This window comes from Chlorocebus sabaeus, chromosome 17, assembly GCF_047675955.1.
Source record: "Chlorocebus sabaeus isolate Y175 chromosome 17, mChlSab1.0.hap1, whole genome shotgun sequence".
Taxonomy (NCBI): Eukaryota; Metazoa; Chordata; class Mammalia; order Primates; family Cercopithecidae; genus Chlorocebus; species Chlorocebus sabaeus.
In genome coordinates, this window is record NC_132920.1 from 50430642 (window position 1) to 50455227 (window position 24586).

Genomic DNA, 24586 nt, shown 5'->3' on the forward strand with positions numbered 1-24586 from the left:
CTGTTTTTATACTAGTATTATGCTGTTTGGGTTACTATTTTTTTTGTAGTATATTTTGAAATCAGATAGTTTAATGCCTCTAACTTTGTTCTTTTTCCTCAAGATTGCTTTGGGTATTTGGGGTCTTTTAGCGTTCCATACAAATTTTAATATTTTAATATTTTAGCGTTCCATACAAATTTTAGTATTTTCTATTTCCATGAAGAATGGCATTAGTATTCTAATGGGGATTGCACTGAATCTGTAGATCACTTTGAGTAGTATGGACATTTTTACAATATTTATTCTTCCATTTCATGAACAGGCAATACATATTTTATTGTGTGTTTTTCAATTTATTTTATAAATGTTTTATAGTTTTCAGTGTACAGGTCTTTCAACTCTCTAGCTAACTTCATTTCTAAGTATTTCATTTTTTTGTAGCTATTGTAATTTGAATTGTTACATTCATTTCTTTTTCAGAAAATTTAAAATGTAAAGAAATACTATTAATTGTTGTATGTTTATTTCGTATTCTGCAACTTTATTGAATTTATTTATTAAACTTAACAGTTTTTCAGTAGAGTCTTTAGGGTTTTCTATATATAAGATCATGTCATCTACAAACAAAGATAATTTTACTTCTTCCTTTTCAGTTTGGATGCTTGACTTTTATTTACTTCTCTTGCCTAATTGCTCTGGCAAAAACTTCCAGTACTATGCTAACTAAACATGTTAAAAGTGGGCATTCCTGTTTTGTTTCAGATCTCAGAAGAAAAGCTTTCAACTTTTATCAGTGTGTTTGTCAAACACGGCCCTTATAAAAATTACATTTAACATTTTTCAGTTTTCATTTGTCTATTTAGCTATAAGACTTAAGCTGAACTTTCCGGGTCCACACAAAAAGTTATGTTTTTACGAAGGTTTGTATTTTTAAAATAATTGTTTAAAAAGTTAACTATGCGAAAAGGTGAAACTGTTTGCTAAGTGAATTTCAGTGGAATCTCCTTATGAATGTGTATTTTGTCTTTGTCTTTCCGTTTCTCTCCCTACCTCCACCCTACACACCTAGATAATTCAGAATTGATTAATAGGGAAAAACATTTCTGTGTCTTAATATTGTGTCCTTTCTTCTAATGTCTCCAATTTTGCCTACAATTTATTCTCTGAGCTTCTTTTTAAAAAGGGACTATTCCCAATTCATCTGTATTACCTCAATGTGTAACAACATGCTTACCATGTAGTAGATAATTACTAAGAGTTTAATAATTTCTCATTTTAACCCTTTCTTGAGCTGGAGGTACTTTCTTTAAGGGGATTTTAATAACTAACTCCACCTTTTTCTGTCCAAAGTCTGAATAACATGAAATATAGATCCACTGAGACGTGTGGATCACTTGAGGCCAGGAGTTCGATATCAGCCTGGCCAACATGCTGAAATCCCATCTCTAATAAAAACACACAAAAAATTAGCCCAACATAGTGGCGGGCACCTGTGATCCCAGCTACTCAGGAGGTCAGCTACTCGGGACATCATTATTACCAATAAGGATTTAGTTGGAGAAAGAATTTTAGTGCAAGAGCACAAAGGGCCTCATAATTGAATCCAAGAATTTTTAATCCCAAAGTCCAAGCAAGGTGGGCCCAAGTGGACTTCACACGTCCACTTCCTGCTCCAGAGAATAGAGATACTAGTGGGAAAGTGGACAAGAGAGAGCGAAAAGATGGAGCTAAGCCACATGTGCCTAGCTATTACTCCCAAAGTTACCAGGCAAGTGATTATCTTCATCTCCCCAAGGATGAAATAAATAGTGTATTGGAGAGAGACTTGGACGTATATTCCTAAAGCTCCCTTCACAGGAAAGAAAAACATCAGGAATGAGGAAGAAGTAGTCCCAATTAATATTAGACAGCTTTCGTCGGTACCTCCAAATTGAGTGTTAGTTTGTAAGTTAAATGATGAACTGCAGGATCAATTTTATTCACTAATTTTGATAGGAGAGCTCTTCATAGGAAGAGAAAGCTTAGCATAGCCTAGTAGCAATAGTTGATGGCAAAAGGAACTGTGACAGAGCAGGAAGGCCTTTCCTAGTTTGTATTTAAGGACACACACACACACACACACACACACACACATATACATACACCCTGGAACTAAAAGTGGTTGTGTGTGGGAGGTGGAGAAAAATCAAAATGATGAAATATTTGTCACTACCTCCCTTTGGGTAACTGTGGAAGTTCCCAGGAGAAATGGCCAAAACAACCAAGTGAGGCTCAGGGCAGCTTATGTTAGAAATAGTTTAGCAGAATATGAAGAGCTGATCCAGGAGTTTTTACGAAAGGTTTAAAATCAGGTCACCAAATTTTGTGTGAATAGAAAAACTTGGGAGTTGAAGTTACCTCAACAGGAATATCTGGAGGGCATTATTAGGGAAAGGCATATTTTAAAGATGGCATATAGTTATTCTTGGATTTCAAATGAGTACTTCAGAACCATACTTTGAAATTTACATAGATTATTTGTTTCAGTGGCTGCTTGATACTTTTCAAGATTGACAGTCTATCTGAATACACCCGATAATAACTAGCATTTATTTATTGTGATTCTTGATCCAATGGTTACTCTTTAAGGTAATTTTCCAACTATTTGAATTAACTTTATTTTTAAAGGTGGCAGAAGGTAGCATCATACAAAAAAGGAAAGACATTGGAATGAGAGTCAGAGAATCAGGTACTGGGTACTCAACCAACCCACCTGGGAGATTTCCACTTCTTTAGATACATTGTACAGAACTAAAACGGAAAGAAGTCTCGGAGAGAAACCATTTACATATCATCATTTTATGGAAGATGCCTCTGAAACTTTAGGAAAAGTGTTTTCCCAAGGAACTGCAGTGAGTCCATGACAGAGCTAGGATTATATTCCAGATATTCTGGCTGCTGGTTTAGTTATTTTCCTCTAAATAATCTTTATGATATCTACCATTCTGTGTTTATAGTGACTTCCTCTTTGGCACATTTCATCCCTGAAGAGTGGTTAGGGTATATATTCTTACTCCTCCCACCACTTCACTTTACAGATGTGGAAGTAGAACTGAGAGTGTAGGAATCACTTACCGTGTACTGGGAGGTACAGGTTAGCCATTCTGAAAACAAAGATACAAAGTCCAAATTTCTCTTAGAATAATTTACAAGAAGAGTTAAACTTCAACTGAACTCTCTAGTCATATACCTAATCCCCTACCACTATCCTTCTTGTCAGCATAGAACGACAAAAGAGTTAGGTGACCCTCTCTGAGAGGTGCGGGCATGGCTCTCTTTTAAGGAAAAAAGACACTTCAAAAGAGACAGTTTTATAACTGTTTTGATTCCCAACGCCTGACCTACTGCTTGATAAGTTAATATTAAGGAATACATGGTAAAATATTCTTCAGCATAATTCTAGAGTCCCTCCAATCCTGTGGTTATTATTTGTATTCTACCATTCATTTTCAAAGTATGGACAGCTCCAACGTGGGATTACCCATAATTGTAAAGAAATGCCAGATAGTACCACTACATTCCTGTATAGGAACCAGACGTTTACTCCACCCTTCCCCCCCAGCCCCCGGAGTGTTTATGACAACTGGCCATCCTGTGTCCTAAAGAACAGTTATCCCTGAATTAACTCTCATTTCCCTATTACCTCATTGGTTCCAGTGAACACACATCAGTATTTAGGAGTATCTTTTTCAATAACAATGACTACGACCCGGAAAGATCGTTTTATTTTGACTCTTGAGTGTACTACGTGAGGTATGGGTTAGAAGCTGCCTGGACATCAACATGTGCTATTTCACAATTCCATTATTGTTATTTTGTTTTCTCATGCGAAGCAAGCAGCAGCAGATGCTAGAAGTGGCCATCCGCTCCTCACCTGTGCAAGATTGCCCTGCCTATTCTAATATTACACACAGGCTCCACAGTTACCCCCTGGCATATAACTTCTTAAGACAGGAGGCAGAATTATCCAGTGAGTCTTCCTGCCTCCCCTGTGGGGTCGGGGTTCCCCTTTCCCCTTTCAGTTCAGTTCTCCTTGTTATCTTCGTAACACTTAGCAAAAGATAACAGATTAAGCCAAGTGCAGAGATAATGAAATATAAATTAGTGGGTTTTCTAGCCTTTATCCACAGTCCTGTCAGAGTGTATTATCTGATAGATTGAGTTCACAGCAAGTCAGTTAAATTTTCCCTTATCAGAAACTGAGTGTGAAGTGTGGTAATGTTGCTAAGTGCAGAACAAAAATCTCTCTCTTTTGCATCCCTTGACTGCTCCAGGCAACATTCTTGGAAACCTCTGACTAGGAAGGAAGAGAAGACCCTGAGATATATACAGTGTGACAAGCCAGGAGGCTATGCTTCTCTGGTAACCATCCTATGAACGGCAGTCGCCTGTGGCTGTGACATTACCACACTTTGCTCAGCTTCAGAAAGGGAAATTTAACTGACGACTGCTATGAACTGAAGCCACAGCCTAAACCAGATAATACACCCTGACAATACTGTCAGGCAAAAAAGGCTGTGTTCCCATTGATTTCATTGCATTAGAGACATATTACCCTGAGCAGTGTGTGTTCAAGGGTATATTGTGCACACTGTGGGAATATCAAAGGGGATGCACATTGATTCAGGCAGAAGCAGGCCTCCAAGAGAAGAATCTCCGGAGTGGCCTGCCTGAAACATGCAGCATTTGGTACAACGGAGAAGATGATGCAATTGATGGTAATTATAACTTGGTTCCCCATCTGTAATAACTGTGACCTGCTGGGTTTTGAGAGAGGAAACCAAATTCAAAAGTATGAAGAGCAACACTGAATCTCTGTTTTTTGCAGAAAGGTTGCAGATGTACTACAAAATATGCAGGAAATGAGGAATGTGAAAGCAATGTTTGAATCATCTCATAGTTTGTTAATTACTTCATTTGGTTCCATTTGTAGATACGAAGCTCTCTAGAAGTTTCTTATTGTTTTAACTATCACATATCAGCCTTTACCACAAAACAATGGCACATGTTCACACAAATAAGTTAACATCCCTATTTCAAATGATTAATTTGAGAAAACATTAAAATTCACACACTAATGCAAAACAAAAAGAATCAGAGAAAAGTATTTCATAATTTATATTTTTAAAAATCATAAAGGTACCTCATAATTTTTTAAAATACATTTTTTAATATTGTTTGTGTATGCCCTATATGGATCAGGAGGGCAAAAAAGGCAAAAATGCAGCAGAAAAGAAATACATTTTTACTTCTTATAAAATAAAAAAGACTACGTTCTAAAAATATCTTGAGATTTAGGCTTGAAAAATCAATTCATTAATACTGTCTTTAAAACAAAAAGTATTAAGTAATCTCTAATTCAGGCTTCCTAGAATCTTTTTCTTAAATCTTTTGACTTTAAAGTCATCCAAAGTACTGATCTCAAGACGATTCACCTCTCCCATCACTCTGATCATAATTCTTTCCATTTCTAAGATCTTTTGCTTTTTATATACCATCTGAGTTTTGGACTTCTGTAGCTCATTTGTTTTAACCATGGCCTATTGACATATGGGTGGTTATCAACATCAAAGCCTTAGTCATTTTCATCCTTAATTGTGTTTATGGACTCTCAATTTAAATCATCTATACAGTTAGTTAACAATTCACTGTTGTCACTGGACAAAGTTGTCCATGCCTTTCTGAAGGAAGGATTAACTCATAATCAGGAGGGTGATTTATTGCTCAAAAGCCTCAGTTTTGATGGCATCATTTTTTTATTAGAATAATAGACTAGTAATGTGGAAAAGGAGAACAATTAGTAAAGGGTGAAAAGAAGATTTGAGCGCGCTTAAGTCATTCATACCTTGTTCCCTCAGTTAAAGAAAGACATCACTACTGAAGAACAAGATGACCAGCTTCTCCTTTACTAAAAGCCAAAATGATCCACTGAATAGGGAGGAAGGTAGGGAGGAAAGAGCCCTGGAAAGTTTGGGCTCAAATCACTTCTTTCTCTCAAGTCCTGCCCTGGAGTCCTCAGCCACATTTCTGCAATCTATGCAGACTTTTACCCTCAGTACCCATTTGTATGAGCAAGTACTTTACTTTTTGAAATTAAAGTATATTATATATAAATAAGCAAATAAAACATATTGAATTATTAATATAAAGATAAACTGTTACTACTGTAAAAAAATATTAAATTATTAATATTGGTCAGGAGCGGTGGCTCATACCTGTAATCCCAGCTCTTTGGGAGGCCGAGAAGAGTGGGTCATGAGGTCAGAAATTCGAGACCAGTCTGGCAAATATAGTGAAACCCTGTCTCTACTAAAAATACAAAAAATTAGCTGGGTGTGATGGTATGCGCCTGTAATCCCAGCTAGTCGAGAGGCTGAGGCAAAAGAATTGAGTGAACCCGGGAGGCAGGGATGGCGCCATTGCACTCCAGTCCGGGCAACAGTGCGAGACTCCGTCTCAAAAAACAAAAATTATTAATATTAAGATAGCCTTAATTTAAAAATTAAATTGGTATAAAGAGTCAAGATTTACATAATGGTGAATTATATCATTTATGACATACTTTTATGATTTCAATTTTTTGCATTGGTTTCTACATTCAACAATAAAGCTAGTACATCTACTTTCATCTCTTACTATTGCCTCATATATTCCCTATATCCCTTTATTTCTAAATTTTATTGTTCATTTGCTGTGTCTTTTGTTAACAATGCACAGCCAAACCTTTCTTGAATACGTTCTGTGTCTTGTCTTTTAAATATGTTAATTATTGCTACATTTGAATGTATCTTGCCACCTTTTCCTCTATGATCTTTGCTTTGGCCCCAGCTTTCTCTTTATGGCCAAATTGACAGATTTTTCTTTTGTTAAGTGGTGCAGAAATTTTTCTTATATACAAACTATAATAGTGACCATTAGATTTTGAGCAAACTCATTAAAGTGCTACCAACATCTAGGTATTATCTGTAGCCTCTCCCTCATCCCAAGTGTGCCTAGGGTTGTCACGTCTAACTCAAACATCTTCCAGGTACAGACCTTGGATTTTATTTTCCAGTTTTACTTTTGATTTTTTGGATGTGTATGTTGGCACGGGAGAAAGAGGTACTGTGTGTGTGTGTGTGTGTGTGTGTGTGTGTGTGTCTATAGTCACTTTGGATTAGTAAAGTATATCCTCCAATAACATTTTCAAAGGAATGTACAAAATGGCAAACCTTCTGAATTCATTGTTATTTTAAAAAGTCTTTTTATCTCCAAATTGAACCTAATTTTAGGATTCTATGTTTAAACATTTTTTCCTGCAGAACTTTTGCAAAATTATGCCATTTACTGACAGTATCTAGGGTGTCCATGGATAATTTTTTTGTTAATATCACTGTTATTTCTTTATAAATTACCTCTTTATTCTCTCTTGGAGCATTTATGATTTTCCCTCTACATTTTTAGAATTAAAAATTCTTTAAAAATTTACAGTTCCTTGTTACAAATTCTGGTTATAGCAACGGTTCAAGTGTCAAATACATTTTTGTGAATCATTCACAGAGTCAACAATTATTGTATACATATATTTATAATATATACATTATATACATATTGTTTGTCACTATGGATTATAATATTGAACAATAAATACAGCTCCATAGTGACACCCCTTAAACCAGTAATTCAAATATGTGTATATTATATTTTGGGTAAGGGCTACAAAGCCAAAACACAATATAGGATGAGTATGAAATGGCCTGGGCAGAACAGAGTGAGGATTAGGGGACAAGTCAGAAAAAGTTTCCCTAAAGAAATAATACATAACATCACTCTTGAAACATGAGAAGGTATGCAGGTAGGTAGTTAGGTAAGGGGAAGAGAAGATGAGGAGATCTTTATCATTAACTTTACCCAGTAAAAGTATAAATGACATAAATAATAAATTAGAAAAAGTCATAATCCTTAACTAAAAAGTACCATTGATTTAAGCTATAAGCTATTATTTATAATGCCCTTTAAATGCTCCTGTTCCACAAATTGCTTTATCCTAAATTCTTGTCTATCAGATGAAACCAACACAGTAGAAAAATGAATAGTCTGGTGTTTTCAAACAACTTAACTGCTAAGTCATACCATAGCCCACTTGACTCAGTGGTTTGTGCTCTATAAAAAAATTCTCACACTTCAAAGCACCTTTCCCTGACTGCCTTATATAGGAGCCTGGAGGGCACCATAGTATCAGAGTTAATCTCCCACTTGTAGATTAACAAATTTAAAGGTTGTGACTTATTTCTCAATAGAAAAACACTTATTTAAAAAAGACTAATGAAGAAGGAGCAGAGAGTGAGAACCTGAGATACTCTCCGGACTAAAGATGGGGGACCCAGTTATATAATTTTGCAAGAATTTATTTGATTCTACAATTCAAACATTGGAGTCTGGGAAGCAACAGGGGACTCAAAAGCCAATGTGATACAAAATTTACTCATGTTTTTTCTTTCCTGAACTGTGAAGGTGTGCTCCTGGATGTACCATCACATGGTTTTAGAACTAGGACAATGACAGGTATAATGAGGTAACTCTATGGGAGGGCAATTCGAGGATTCCCCAAGGGTATGTGTATTCAAATCAAAGTTCACAGTTTAAACGTGATGCACTATGTTCTCACTCATAAGTGGGAGTTGAACAATGAGAACACATGGACACAGGGAGGGGAACATCACACACTGGGTCCTGTTGGGGGGTGGGGGACAAAGGGAAGGATAGCATTAGGAGAAATACCTCCTATAGATGACAGGTTGATGGGTGTGGAAAACCACCATGGCACGTGTATACCTATGTAACAAACCTGCACATGCTGCATATATATCCCAGAACTTAAAGTATAATAATAAATAAATAAATAAGATGCAGTGGCAACACAGTACACAGTCTGAGGTCAGAGAGGCAATTATTCCTTTGCCCCAACCTCATGGCTTTCTCTATGTAGTAGAATCAAACAGGTCACAAATTGGAGAATAGGCAAACTTTGCTTTTGCTCCCTTAGTGGAATAACCAGAGGAATCAAAAGGTAAAATCAATGGCAAAATAATGACAAAAATCCTGTAATTGGGACATAATCTTTTTGTGGCTAATTCGACTATATCAGCAACTCACAAAGATCTTAGTGTTTTCGAATGTCATATAATTTCTATATATTAAATAATCATAATAATTATGCCCCATCGAAAAACAATTTTTCTTTCTCATTTTTATAAGGAGAAAAGTGGTAGAAGCAAACCCTTCAATTTGTTCCATCTGTTATATTCATGTGACTGTGTTTCTTTTTTCTTTTTTTCCTTTTTTCCACAGATCAACAAGATAAACCTAACTGCCTAGCTGCAAAAAAAGGATGAAAGGGGCTCTACTGTGAACCGAAGTTTCAGTTGAGATGCCTTATACTGGCTGATGTTCTGAAATTAGCATGAAACAGCACCAGAGGAAACAGAGGGATTCTTCCCTGTTGTACAAAGGACCCTGTGAACTTTCCAAATGCCTGAGATCTCATTACTGACAACATTTTTTGCCCTCCAAGTTTTCACATAGTGACCTTATGGCTTCTATTGGAGCACGGATGCAGATTTCCTCTCCAGTGAAATGGCATGAACAGAGTGAAAAACATAGTCTTTAAGAAGGCAAGCTGTGCACCACCGACATAATTAGGAAAGCTGCTTGGGAGGAGAGCGGTGGACATCTAATGGGCTAGCACGGATAAGGTGGAAAATAAGAGCTTGGTTATGTAGCGGAAGCACTGTTTGAGTTTTCCTTTAGGTAGGCTGAAAAACAAAATATTAAGCCTGCTGAAACCCTTTCAGAGTTTGGGGATTAAAAGCTCTAAGGAAGCTTACACCACTGTAGAAAGGGAAGAGAGAGAAGTGTTCTGCCTTCAGTAGTTGTTTCTGATTACTACTCTTTTGAGCCAAATTCACTTCGAAAAGCAGCATTAATGTCAGCAGGAGAGAGCCTTAGAAAATGTTGTTAATTATTTCAATACAGAACACAGGATTTCAAGCAGACTATGTGACATATTTTCATTAAAGTTCAATAAAAATTTTACAAATAAGTATCTGATTTTAAGAGTAAAAATCACAAGATCAAGGACTCTATTAGTCATTGTATTTTAATGCTCTTAGAAGAATGCATGAATGAATACTGTGGCAGCTGTCAGCTTGTACACATTGCCAAACTTTCTTCATCTATTTAAAGGCAATAATAATGGTCTCTATTTCAAAGAAATTTTCTGTAAGAATTAACAAGATAATACATGTAAAATACTTAAAAGTGTACTGTACCATAACAATGCTAGCTGTTTTTTGTTGTTATAATTAGAGATGAAAACCTAAATTGAGGCCAAGGTAGTGGCAACAGAGGGAAACATGATATTTGGAAAATATTTAAACAGTAAAGTTGCGAAATTCTGGACACTCACTGGATACATGTATAACAAAGAAGGAATCAAGGATAATTCTTAGAATTTATCATAGACAGCTGAGTACATGGAATGTCAACAATTGAAACAAGGAGTACCAAAAGAGGATAAAGGTTGAATGAGAAAGATAATGAAGGCAAGTTAGGAAATCCTGAGGTCCTCATGGATTTTTACCAGGGCAGGACAACCAACTGCCTGGTCTTAGAAGGTAAAGAGCTTTTAAGGAAAGAAAAAAAAAAACCCTGCACCAGAGGCCTTCAGATAATCTGGTTAAGTTTAGTGATACGGAAACAAAATATTAGAGAAGATGGAAGAGAATGATTTAATGGTGTCAAATACAACAAAAACAGGGAGAAAAACAATTTCAGAGAAATGGAACAATACGAATAGAAGCCTGAAGGACAGAATGGGGTTCTGTGGCTAATACCAGGGAAAGATAAAAGAAATAATGTAAAATTAAACTAAATATGAAAGCATAGCTATAATGAAGGGCCTATAATACTCTGATCTTTGCTTGAGGACAATAGGGGACCATTGAATAGCTACAGACAGAAGTGTGATATAATCACAATTGGTCATTAGGAAGACATTTTTAAAACATGGACAACAGATGAGAGTGTAACAAGCCTGGAATCATAATGACCATTTAGGAGACTATTCTAAGAATCCAAGGTAGGAAATGATAGTAGCCAGACAAGTTTGTGGCCCTAGGATAGTTAAGCAGAAAGATCCAAGACATCTTTTAGAAGGCTGGAGATATAGAGGAGATAAAGATGAAAACCCAGTTTGGGACCAGGCATCTGCGTAGAAAAGAGTGAACACAGGAGGAGAGGTAGGTTTGCTGGGGAAGAAAAACAGTTTCAGTTTAGATGGGTTGAAAATTTCTATTTCAATTAAACATCTGATTGGAGATGTTGGCAGATGTGTATACAGATGCTCCTTAAATTATGTGGAGTTACATCCTGATAAACCTATTATAAGCTGAAAACTTTTCTCATTTATTTATTTATTTTGAGATGGAGTCTTGCACTATCGCCCAGGCTGGAGTGCAGTGGCATGATCTCGGCTCACTGCAACCTCTGCCTCCCAGGTTCAAGCGATTCTCCTGTCTCAGACTCCCAAGTAGCTGACAGGTGCCTGCCATCACGCCCAGCTAATTTTTGGTATTTTTAGTAGAGACAGGGTTTCACCACGTTGTCCAGGCTGGTCTCGAACTCCTGACCTCATTATCCATCTGTCTCAGCCTCCCAAAGTGCTGGGATTACAGGCATGAGTTATTGCACCTGGCCTGAAAACTTTAGACTTACATTATTTTCCATTTACAATGGGTTTATCTGGACCAACTCCACTGAAGGTTGAGGAACATACTCAATGTTTATTGTTTTCATACCATCATAAAGTTGCAAAGTTTTGAGTTGAACCACCATAAGTGGAGGCTCTGTACAGATTTTGGTTTCAGGACAGAAAACTGTATTGGCAACACAGATAAGGAAGTCACTTGTCTATGAATTAAATTTGGGGTCACAGGAGAAGGTGATAAACTACGGATCATGATAAAATAAAGCAGCCCAGGAAAGAAGTTGAGGAGCACTAATACCAAGAGCAGAAGAGAAAGAGTCTGAAAAAATAACTGTGAAGGAATGACTATTAATAAACGAGGAAGAGACCATCCTGGCTAGCACTGTGAAACCCCGTCTCTACTAAAAAATGCAAAGCATTAGCCGGGCGCGATGGCGGGCTTCTGCAATCCCAGCTACTCAGGACGCTGAGGCAGGAGAATGGCATGAACGCAGGAGGCGGAGCTTGCAGTGAGCCAAGATTGCGCCACTGCACTCCAGCCTGGGCGACAGAGTGAGACTATCTCAAAATAAATAAACAATTAAATAAATAAATAAATAAAATAATAAATGAGGAAAACCTGATAGATTATATTACAGTGATACTGACAAACACTTCTGGAAGAAAGTAGCTTGATAATTAACAGGTTAAAATAATTTTAAAAAGTCAAGCAAGTTGAGCACAAAAAGTATTCACTGGCTCTAGAAACAAGGTCACCAATGACCTTGAGAAGAGAACTAGTGAAGTGGTAAGATTGTTTTAGATAGTGACCCCTCTTAATAGAGACAGCCATACCTAGGAAGAAGTACAATTTTGACTAGATTTTAAAAGATGAAAAATGAAGAGACCTAAAAGAATGGGCGTATAAGATCAAAGGATACCAAGGAAAAGAAACAGTGTGAGAAAATCTAAGTAACTTTACAAAAATGATGGGAGGTGAATTATTATATTCTTATATTGTCCTTGAGGATACTTGTCTTACAAACATTAATGCCCATTTCCTCATACTTTTAACCCCTTGGTTGTTTCTACATGGAATGCACCTCCTATTTTACTCAGCTTATCTGAGTCTTAACCTTAGTCATGATACAACAGAGGTTCTATAAAATTCCTTCAATAATAATAGCAAACACTTGCATTTACTTAAGATATGCCAGCAAAGTTCTATGTGCTTTATATGCATTAGCTACTTTAACCCTTAAAAACATATACGGTAGATACTATTATTAGAATAAATGTGAAAACTGAGACAAGGAGAATTCAGTAGCCTGGCAAGTGGTAGAGATGGCATCAACCCCTGAGGGTTTTTCGCTTGAGACTGTGTTCTTAACCACCAGAAATACTGCCTCTCTCTAGAAATCATTATTAAGATGATTTATTTATCAGTTAGCAATTCTAGCTGGGATTGTTTTTAGCTGTGCACATATACATGCATGTATGTATGTATTACGTATTTTCTCTAATTATTTAATTGTGAGGTCCTTAAACAAAGAATATTTATCAACATTTGTTGATTTTTGACAATCCAGCTTCCAGTGGTTTTTCTTCTTGTAATGCACCCAATATTTCATTTAGAAAAATGCCCTTTCTCATCTCTTCCATACATTTCCACTTTAGTCAGCATACCAAAATCTCCTGGACACTGATTGACTTAGTAGACTCCAACTAAATTCAGAGTTAATCCTTGAATTTGTGGGAGAAACAGAAATACTGTCTTTTTTATTGAACCTAAACCTTGAAGAATATGAGCTTGAACTTCTGAAACGAGCTGTATGGAGCTTAAGAACAAAAGATAGAGAAGCCTGATCTAAAAGAAGCAAGAAATTAAAAGAAAAGGAGGAAGTGAGAAGAGAAAAGAGGGAAGAGGAGAAAAAAACATAAAAAGGGAGATAGGAAAGATAGGAAAAGAGATAGGAATGTAGAAATCAAAAAAGGAAAAAAAATTATTTTGAGAAAATTCTTTTAACTGATCTAGTAACTTTCATACAGGTTGTCGTATTTAATGTTTTCATAAAAGTCCTGTGCAAATAAATGTCGTGACTAAGACTCAATCAGCTCTACTTTCAGATATTTGATTATTTACAACTTCATGCAGTTTCTTACAAGGTATGAAAAGCAGAAAAACTTTTGTTTTATATACAGTGTGCAATATGAATTTGGTTGATATTGATGATAATCATGTTGATTGTTATAAAAGGCATACTCGTTTTAAACATAATGTGAAATTTTATTCTAAAAATATCTAGTTTAATATACTGAAAATATCATGATTAATGTTTAGAACTCTGAGAAAAGACTAAATATTTACTTTTAAATAGTATAGGGGTTCTTGTGTTACAAATTGTTACAGAAAAATTATACATTTTAACAATAAACCAAGGTCTTACTTTGTTTTTAAAAGAGATACTTAAGAGTTTTTGTTTGCTCCTGGGGTAATTACAGAATATATAGACATAATGACAAAATTAATTATTTATAACATTAAATCCTGCTTCCCCTCAACCTCCACTTCCCTGCCAAAATTAATCAGCTGTGTTTTACTCTCTCCCTATTGCAATAAAGAGCAAGGGGTCACTCAAGTTCTTTTCTTTCAGATTTCATTGCTTTCAGGAGAATTTCTAAATTCTTCACTTATTAAACTAAGTTTGACCATGTAAGTTATTAGATCCTTGAAAATATCTCAATGTCAACTGAAGTAAACCATCATAAATTGAGCCTTAATTATGTACTAAGAAGAGTGCTAGAACCTAGAACTAAGAAACTAATTCAAACACATCCCAGCCAGGCAGGGTGGCTCACGGCTATAATCCCAGCACTTTGGGAGGCTGAGGTGGGCAGGTTACCTGAGATCAGAAGTTCAAGACCAGCCTGGCCAACATGGTAAAACCCCATCTCTACTAAAAATACAAAAAATTAGCTGGATGTGGTGGTGTATGCCTGTAATCCCAGCTACTCTGGAGGCTGAGGCTGGAGAATCACCTTAACCTGGGAGGTAGAGGTAGAAGTGAGCTAAGATCACGCCACTGCACTACAGGGTGGGTGACAGAGTGAGATTCCATCACAAAAAGAAAGAAAAGAAAAGAAAAGAAAAGAAAAGAAAAGAAAAGAAAAGAAAAGAAAAGAAAAAGAAAGAAAGAAAGAAAGAAAGAAAAAATTATAGTCCCTAAATGTAAAAAGTCCCTAAATGTAATAGACATGCAAACCAAAATTTACAAAACAGGGTAAGAGAAGCCATAAAACAGAAATATAAACAGCAGAATCCAGAGGATGATCAACTTTTTAAAGCAGAAATAGGGAGGGATAGATAGCTTTGGGCTGAGCTTTAGATTGAGGAATTCAGTAAGGTGAGAGTATTCCTAGCAATGGAAAGAGTATGTATGAAGGCCTAATATCATGAAATAACATGGTTTATTTTGAGTTATAAACAGGTTGTTATTACCACAATATGATGCACATTGATAAACTAGCTGGGTATAACCCAGGAGAGGAAGTCAGGATTTCCGCCAGGAAAAATTCTTATGTAGTATTTTGAAAGTTTACTCTTAGGGAATAGATACGTTACACTAACAGTGAATTCTAAAGATATATATAAGGCTATCCTTTTCAGTATTGATTATTTTATTGAAAAATTGGAAACATCCAACCTAGTCTTTGAGATGATATTGGTTAAAATTTAGTTAAACAGTGTAGGGCAACAGTAACTAGTCATTTCATAATTCAAACATAGAAAGATGTACATGATAATATGATTGGTTAAAAAAGAAAAGGAGAGCATTTTTAGCACATAACGTATTAAATCCCAGTTCTAATTCCAGTACTGGCTTTAGTTAGTGCTATTTTTGAGATGATGTGGTGGTGATGTTTTTTACTCTTTCCTGCAATTTCCTAACTTTTTAAAACATGAACAATCACTATTTTTATGAAGAGGTAAAAACAATAAAGCCATTGCCATTTTTACTTTTGTAAAACATTCGAAAACTGAATTCTGCTCTCAAGTGCTTTGATCTAGCAGTACAGAAAGATAAATAATATGTTTATGAAAAGATGATGCTACAAAGTATTAATAAATAAATGGGCCGGGCGCGGTGGCTCAAGCCTGTAATCCCAGCACTTTGGGAGGCCGAGACGGGCGGATCACGAGGTCAGGAGATCGAGACCATCCCAACATGGGCTAACATGGTGACACCCCGTCTCCACTAAAAAATACAAAAAACTAGCCGGGCGAGGTGGCGGGCGCCCGTAGTCCCAGCTACTCGGGAGGCTGAGGCAGGAGAATGGCATAAACCTGGGAGGCGGAGCTTGCAGTGAGCTGAGATCCGGCCACTGCACTCCAGCCTGGGCGACAGAGCGAGACTCCGTCTCAAAAAATAAATAAATAAATAAATGAGTGGTATCAAATATATACACATTTGATGTCATCATCAGTATTTAGTCACCAAAGCCAGAAGTATCTGAGAATTTGTATTAGCCTGTTTTCACATTGCTATAAAAAGATACCTAAGACTGGGTAATTTATAAAGAGAGGAAATTTAATTGATTCACAGTTCCACACGGCTGGAGAGGCCTCAGGAAACTTACAGTCATGGTGGAAGGGGAAGAGGTATGTCTTACACAGCGGCAGGCGACACAGAGCAATGTATGAAGGTGGAGGAGCCCCACACTTATCAAACAACCAGTGAGATTTCAGTCACTATCATAAGAACAGTATGGGGGAAACCACCTCCATAATACAATCATCTCCCACCAGGCTTTGCCCTAAACATGACATGGGGATTATGAGGATTACAATTCAAGATGGAGATTTGGATGGGGACACAGAGCCAAACCATATCAGAATTATTCTTGATGTTTTCCCAAGTCACTATTCTTTCTACATTAAACCATCTACTAACTCCAGTCAATTATATTTACAAAATACTTATCATAGTCTTCTCTTTCTCTTTATCTCCATTACACTGTTTTAGCTTAAGCTTTAACTATCTCATCACCAAGATGATTTCTAACTAGTCTCCTTTTCAACAATCCGGTTCTGATAAAATGTATCCTTTATATGGTTGCTAAAATAGACAGCATAAAACACTCACCTGACTGTTCTATCTATAATTTTAAAGCCCTTTGGGGCCAAGCTCTTCATAGCATAGCGACAGGGTTGTCAGCACAAGATATAAGACCCTTCATGCCTTGGTCTCTGATTTTTTTTCTTAACTTTATTCACCAATCTATGTCTTATGCTTCACGTGTCAAGATCCTTTCTGCTGATAACTTCCAAACACACAAGCTATTTCTTACATCGGTATCTTTTAGATACTTGGGCCTCATTTCTAGAGTTTTCTGCTCCCATTTCCAGCTAGCCTAGTCATCATTCAAGTCTCAGTTTAATTATCATCTTTTCCTAATCTTAAACCCAGCCTAATTTAAGTAGGCTTGGTACCCCTTCTTGTTATTTTTATTAAAATACCCTGTTCACAACTCTATTACTACAGTAACACATTACTTCTAATTGTCTATTTATATATCTGTCTTATCTTACTAAATTAATCTTTTTGAGAAAAGATACTGTGTGTTAATTCACTTTGTATCTGAGCACCTAGCACAAGGCCTGTAAGTGCTCAAGTAAGTACATGCGAAACAAATTGGAAGGGCTCATATTAGCTTGGTCAGGTAGTAAACTGTTCACTCAGAAAGTGAGACTTCAGTCATTCTTAAGGATTGGTAAAGAGGTAGACAAGCAAAAAACGGTAATTCCAAATTAAATGGGTGGAGTGAAATTTTTACTAAAGTTTCCAGGTTGGCATGTGCAAACATGCTCAGAGGAATCTCAGTACAACTGGAGTTGAAAAGTTTCTTCAGATGAGAAAGGTAGCTTGGAGTCCTGTAGTTTCTTTAAGAAGTAACACTACTGAAAACAGTAAGGGGACATTAAATGATTTGAGTCTCTAGTGACCATGATTAAAAAAAAAAGTAAAAACTTTCATATCTTGAAAGTCCCAATACAGAGAGTAGGGAAAATAAAATAAAATGATCAGAAGGTTTTTGAAGTAGTTTAGCACCGATTATGGTAATAAGAATAGGAAGAAAATATATATGATATTAAAAAATAATTTTCACTGGTTGATTGAATCAAAATATCTGATAAAATAAAGCATAAAGGATAATTTGGAATATTCAAAACTGAGAGTGAAAATTATGCTCCTGTTATAAATAATAAGAACTTCTAAAAGTAAACCAATATTAGGAAGTTGATAGAGAGGTTTGGTTTCTCCCATGTTAACATTAATATGACTATGAGATGTCTGAGTGGAAATATGGAGCAAGTTAGTGAAAATGTAGAACTAGATCTGTAACAGCAGGGCAGAGCTAATGATACTAAGTTTAAAAATTATACCCATAAAAACAAAATAAAATACAAGTTGGCACCCACTAATATGGCTACAAACAAAAAGACAGAGAAAACCAAGTATTGGCAAGCATGTGGGAAGATCTGGATCCCTCCTACATTCCTGGTGGGAATGTAAAATGGTATGGCCAATCTGGAACATAGTTTGGAAGTTACTTCCAAAGTTAAGCTTGAATTTACCGTGTTATCTGGCAATTGTACACTTAGAAAGCTACCCAAGAAAAATGAAAATGTGTCCACCCAAAGACTTGAATATTCATAGCAGCATTATTCATAATAAACCAAAATTAGAAAATCAAGATATCCATTAACTAACGGATAAACCAACTATGGTATACTTATATAATGAAATATTATTCAACAAGGAAAAGCAATAAACTATCCATACATGGATGAACTTCAAAAGCATGGTAAGTAAATGAAGTAGAACACAAAAGACTATATTGTCTGATTCCATTTATATTATGTGTCCAAAAAAAGACAAATTTACAGAAGTCAAAAACAGGGTGTTTGTTGCCTTGAATTGTGAGTGAGAGCAGGAATTAACTACCAATCGGCATGGAAGAACTATTAGGGGTCATGGAAGTAACCCTTGAAACTGCACTGTGGTAACATTTGCATAATTCTATAAATTTACCAAAAACCATTACATTGTACACTTACAATTGAGAGGTGACAACATGATAGCAGCCCTGGCTCTCGGTGCCTCCTCGGCCTCCGCGTCCACTCTGGTGGCACTTGAGGAGTCCTTCAGCCCGCCACGGCACCGTGGGAAGCCCTCTCTCGGCTGGCAAAGGCTGGAGCCGGCTCCCTCTGTTTGCGGGGAGGTGTGGAGGGAGAGGCGCAGACCGGAACCGGGGCTGCGCGCTGGGCTTGCGGGCCAGCGCGAGTTCCGTGTGGGCGTGGGCTAGCAGGCCCCGCACTCAGAGCGCCGGCGAGCGCCGCCCGCCCGGCCAGTGAGGGACGTAGCACCCAGGCGAGCAGCTGCAGAGGGTGCGCCAGTGGTCAGCCAGCACTGCGCTCGAATTCTTGCCGGGCCTCAGCTGCCTCCCTGCGGGGCAGGGCTCTGGACCTGCAGCCCGCCATGCTCGAGCCTACTCCCCACCCCCAGCCGTGGGCTCCTGCGCCACCGAGGCTCTCCTGCTAGCGCCTCCCCCAGCGCCGCAGCGCCCGTCCAGATCCCAACGACCGCCCAAGGGCTGAGGAGTGCGGGCGCACAAAGCGGGACTGGCGGGCAGCTCCGCCTGCAGCCCCTGTGCGGGCTCCACTAGGTGAAGCCAGTTGGGCTCCTGAGTCTAGTGGGGACTTGGAGAACCTTTATGTCTAGCTAAGGGATTGTAAATGCACCGAACAGCACCCCGTGTCTATCTCAAGGTTTGTAAATACACCAATCAATACTCTGTGTCTAGCTAACAGGTTGGGGACTTGGAGAAGTTTTCTGTCTAGCGCTCTGTGTCTAGCTAAAGGATTGTAAACGCACCAATCAGCACTCTGTGTCTAGCTCGGGGTTTGTAAATACACCAATCAGTACTCAGTATCTAGCTAATCTAGTGGGTACTTGGAGAACTTTTCCGTCTAGCACTCTGTGTATAGCTAAAGGATTGTAAACGCAGCAATCAGCACTCTGTGTCTAGCTCAGAGATTATAAACGCACCAATCAGCACTCTAACAAAGTGGACCAATCAGCTCTCTGTAAAATGGGCCAATCAGTTCTCTGTAAAATGAACCAATCAGCAGGATGTGGGTGGGGCCAGATAAGGGAATTAAAGCAGGCTGCCTGAACTCGCCTGAGGCAGTGGGCTTAACTCGTTTTCCACGTTGTGGATGCTTTGTTGTTTTGTTCTTTGCAATGAATGTTGGTGCTGCTCACCGTTTGGGTCCATGCCAGCGTTTATGAGCTGTAACACCGTGAAGGCCTGTGGCTTCACTCCTGAAGTCAGCAAGACCGCAAATCGGCAAGAAGGAAGAGACTGCGGACACCTATAAACATCTAAAGGAACAAACAAACTCTGGACACGCTATCTTTAAGAACTGCAACAGACCGCGAGCGTCCACGGCTTCATTCTTAAAAGTCAGCGAGACCAAGAACCCACCAATTCTGGACACACAATGACTGAATACTATGGTATGTAAATTCTGTTTCAATGAGGTTGTTAAAAATCATATTTTGGAAATGGCAGTTGAAGTTTAGGAAGTTGTAACCGCAGGAAAGAGAAAAGAAAATAACTGAGAACCAATAACCAAATTTTGACGGTATTTTTAATTTTATTCTTGAGGTTTGCTATGGATTGGCTGTGCCGTCACCCAAATCTCAACTTGGATTGTATCTCCCAGAATCCCCACATGTTGTGAGAGGGACCAACGGGGAGGTAATTGAATCTTGGGGCCCATCTTTCCCATGTTAGTCTCCTGATAGTGAATAAGTCTCATGAGATGTGATGGGTTTATCAGGGGTTTGTGCTTTTGCTTGTTCCCCATTTTCTCTGGCTGCTGCCATGTAAGAAGTATCTTTCGCCTCCCGCCAAGATTCTGAGCCTCCGCAACCATGTGGAACTGTAAATCCAATTAAACCTCTTTTTCTTCCCGCTCTCAGATATATCTTTGTCAGCATCTTGAAACAGAGTAATACAAGGACCAAAGATGAGAAGATGAACTAATTATGAAACCAAAGCGTAGGCTGAGAAGTCAGAAAAAGAAAAAAAACTATGAAGTTAAAAGTGTATATGTGTGTGTGTATATATGTATATATAACAAGATATTTTAAGAAGAATGTTCTGGTCGGGAACTATGGCTCATGCCTGTAATCCCAGCACTTTGGTAGGCTGAGGTGGGCAGATCACTTGAGGTCGGGAGTTATGAGAACAACCTGGCCAACGTGGCGAAACCGCATCTGAAATCTCATCTCTACTAAAAATATAAAAATTAGCTGGGTGTGGTGGCACGCTTCTGTAATCCCAGCTACTCGGCAGGCTGAGGCAGGAGAATCAGTTGAACCCAGAAGGCAGAGGCGGCAGTGAGCTGAGATTGTGCCACCGCACTCCAGCTTGGGCAACAGAGTGAGACTCCCATCAAAATAAAATTTTTAAAAGTACTATGTTCTGTCCAAGAACACTAAGTAATTCAGAAGAATAGAATAACAAGGGAACTTAGGAAAACACACTGGCTTTGGCAATCAGAGTATAAGTGACGAATTTCAACTCAAGAAGCTAGAAAAATAAAGATAAAAGCAAAAGAAAATGAAAAAGAAAAAATATAGAGTGATAAAGTCAGAAGCTAGTTCTCAGAAAAAAAAAGCATGTTTTTTAAAAACTAAATCAAATTTATAGCCAAAGGGGAAAAGGAAAACAATGCAACCATAGACCCAGAGAAATGATAAAGTATCCCCTAATTATTCTAATAAGAGTTGCTATTCTAAACAATGTAAAATCTCAAAGATACAACAGTTAATTTTCCAAAAAAAATACAAATTTTCAAAGTAGACTACAGACCTGTAAGAAAGTCATAAATAGACGATTACCATATAAAATGAGAAGCCATTTTTTTAATTGCCTGTTAGAATATTATGGGCCATGGCCATTCCTCTAGAATATTTTACCATCCTCCCGCTTCCCCCATACTAAGATACTGTGTGATTCTGAGCCATTTAGTTAATTTCTCCAAGCCTCAATGTAGTCATTTTTAAAGTAGATAATTTAGAGGCAAGGTGATAGGATCAGTAGGTCAACTTGTGGGTTTTATTCATAGTTAACAATGAATAAAAAGAAATTTCTATCATTTTATTATCATTTCTCTACTTATTAATGCATAGAGTATTGACTAAGATTATACTATCTGGCTTCAAAGTGCACTACAAAGCTGTAGCAGCCAAAACAACATGACACTGGCATAAAAATAGACACATAGACCAGGCCAGGTGCAGTGGTTCGTGTCTGTAATCCCAGCGCTTTGGGAGGCTGGGGTGGACAGATCACGAGGTAAGGAGATTGAGACCACCCCAGCTAACACAGTGAAATACCGTCTCTACTAAAAATACAAAAAATTAACCAGGCGTGGTGGCACACACCTGTCTTCCCAGCTACTCAGGAGGCTAAGGCAGGAAAATCGCTTGAACCTGGGAGGCGGAGGTTGTGGTGAGCCCAGACCACACCACTGCACTCCAGCCTGAGTGACAGAGTGAGACTTCATCCCAAAAAAAAAAAAAAAAAAAAAAATACATAGACCATAGGAACACAACAGAGAGCCCAGAAATAAATCCACACATTTACAGCAAACTGATTTTCTTTTTTTTTTTTTTAACTATTTTTTATTTAACTTTAAGTTCCAGAACACGTGCAGAACATGCAGGTTTGGTACATTGGCAAATGTGAGCGGTGGTGGTTTGCTGCACACATCAACCCATCACGTAGGTATTAAGCCCCACATGCATTACTTATTTGTCCTGATGCGCTCCGTCCCCACAGGAGCACTTCTCCCTGACAAATAGGATTACATCAAGCTAAAATGTTTCTGCACAGCAAAGGAAACAATCAATATGTGAAAACCCACAGAATGGAAAAAAAAATGCTTGCAACCTACCCATTTCATTTTTTTTTTTTTTTTTTTTGGCGTGTTTTGGATTTTGAAACTTTTGTTTTTTTATTATACTTTAAGTTCTAGAGTACATATGCACAACGTGCAGGTTTGTTACATATGTATACATGTGCCATGTTGGTGTGCTGCACCCATTAACTTGTCATTTACATTAGGTATACCTCCTAATGCTATCCCTCCCCCTTCCCCCCTCCCCACAATAGGCCCCAGTGTGTGATATTCCCCTTCCTGTGTCCAAGTGATCTCATTGTTCAATTCCCACCTATGAGTGAGAACATGCAGTGTTTGGTTTTCTTTTCTTGAGATAGTTTGCTGAGAATGGTGGTTTCCAGCTGCATCTGTGTCCCTACAAAGGACATGAACTCATCTTTTTTTACGGGTGCATAGTATTCCATGGTGTATATGTGCCACGTATTCTTAATCCAGTCTGTCACTGATGGACATTTGGGTTGATTGCAAGTCTTTGCTATTGTGATAGTGTCCCAATAAACATATGTGTGCATGTGTCTTTATAGCAGCATGATTTATAATCCTTTGGTTATATATCCAGCAATGGGATGGCTGGGTCAAATGGTATTTCTAGTTCTAGATCCCTGAGGAATTGCCACACTGCTTTTCACAATGGTTGAACTAGTTTACAGTCCCACCAACAGTGTAAAAGTATTCCTATTTCTCCACATCCTTCCCAGCACCTGTTGTTTCCTGACATTTTAGTGATTGCCATTCTAACTGGTGTGAGATGGTATTTCATTGTGGTTTTGATTTGCATTTCTTTGATGGCTAGTGATGAGCATTTTTTCATGTGTCTGTTGGCTGTATAAATGTCCTAGAAGTGTCTGTTCATATCCTTTGCCCACTTTTTGATGGAGTTGTTTGCTTTTTTCTTGTAAATTTGTTTGAGTTCTTTGTAGGTTGTGGATATTAGCCCTTTGTCAGATGAGTAGATTGCAAAAATTTTCTCTCATTCTGTCAGTTGCCTGTTCACTCTAATGGTAGCTGCTTTTGCTGTGCAGAAGCTCTTTAGTTTAATTAGATCCCATTTGTCAATTTTGCCTTTTGCTGCCGTTGCTTTTGGTGTTTTAGACATGAAGTCTTTGCCCATGCCTATGTCCTGAATGGTATTACCTAGGTTTTCTTCTAGGGTTTTTATGGTTTTACGTCTAACATTTAAGTCTTTAATCCATCTTGAATTAATTTTCATATAAGGAGTAAGGAAAGGATCCAGTTTCAGTTTTTTACTTACAGCTAGCCAATTTTCACAGCACCATTTATTAAATAGGGAATCCTTTCCCCATTTCTTTTTTTTGTCAGGTTTGTCAAAGATCAGATGACTGTAGATGTATGGTATTATTTCTGAGGCCTCTGTTCTGTTCCATTGGTCTATATCTCTGTTTTGGTACCAGTAACATGCTGTTTTGATTACTGTAGCCTTGTAGTATGGTTTGAAGTCAGGTAACGTGATGCCTCCAGCTTTGTTCTTTTGGCTTAGAACTGTTTTGGCAATGCGGACTCTTTTTTGGTGCATATGAACTTTAAAGCAGTTTTTTCCAATTCTGTGAAGAAAGTCATTGATAGCTTAATGGGGATGGCATTGAATCTATAAATTATCTTGGGCAGTATGGCCATTTTCATGATACTGATTATTCCTATCCATGAGCATGGTATGTTCTTCCATTTGTTTGTGTCCTCTTTTATTTCACTGAGCAGTGATTTGTAGTTCTGCTTGAAGAGGTCCTTCACATCCCTTGTAAGTTGGATTCCCAGATATTTTATTCTCTTTGAAGCAATTGTGA

At 37.8% G+C, this 24586-nt stretch overlaps 1 protein-coding gene across 1 annotated transcript in view; it reads right to left on the reverse strand.

Annotated features, from left to right (window-relative positions):
* The window catches only part of DEFB112 (defensin beta 112), a 365076-nt gene extending 345788 nt beyond the window's left edge, over positions 1-19288 (reverse strand). The window contains exon 1 of the mRNA XM_073006058.1: positions 18867-19288. The gene's annotated coding sequence lies outside the window, so the exon portion shown is untranslated. The remainder of the gene's footprint in view (positions 1-18866) is intronic.
* Positions 19289-24586: the final 5298 nt, after the last annotated feature.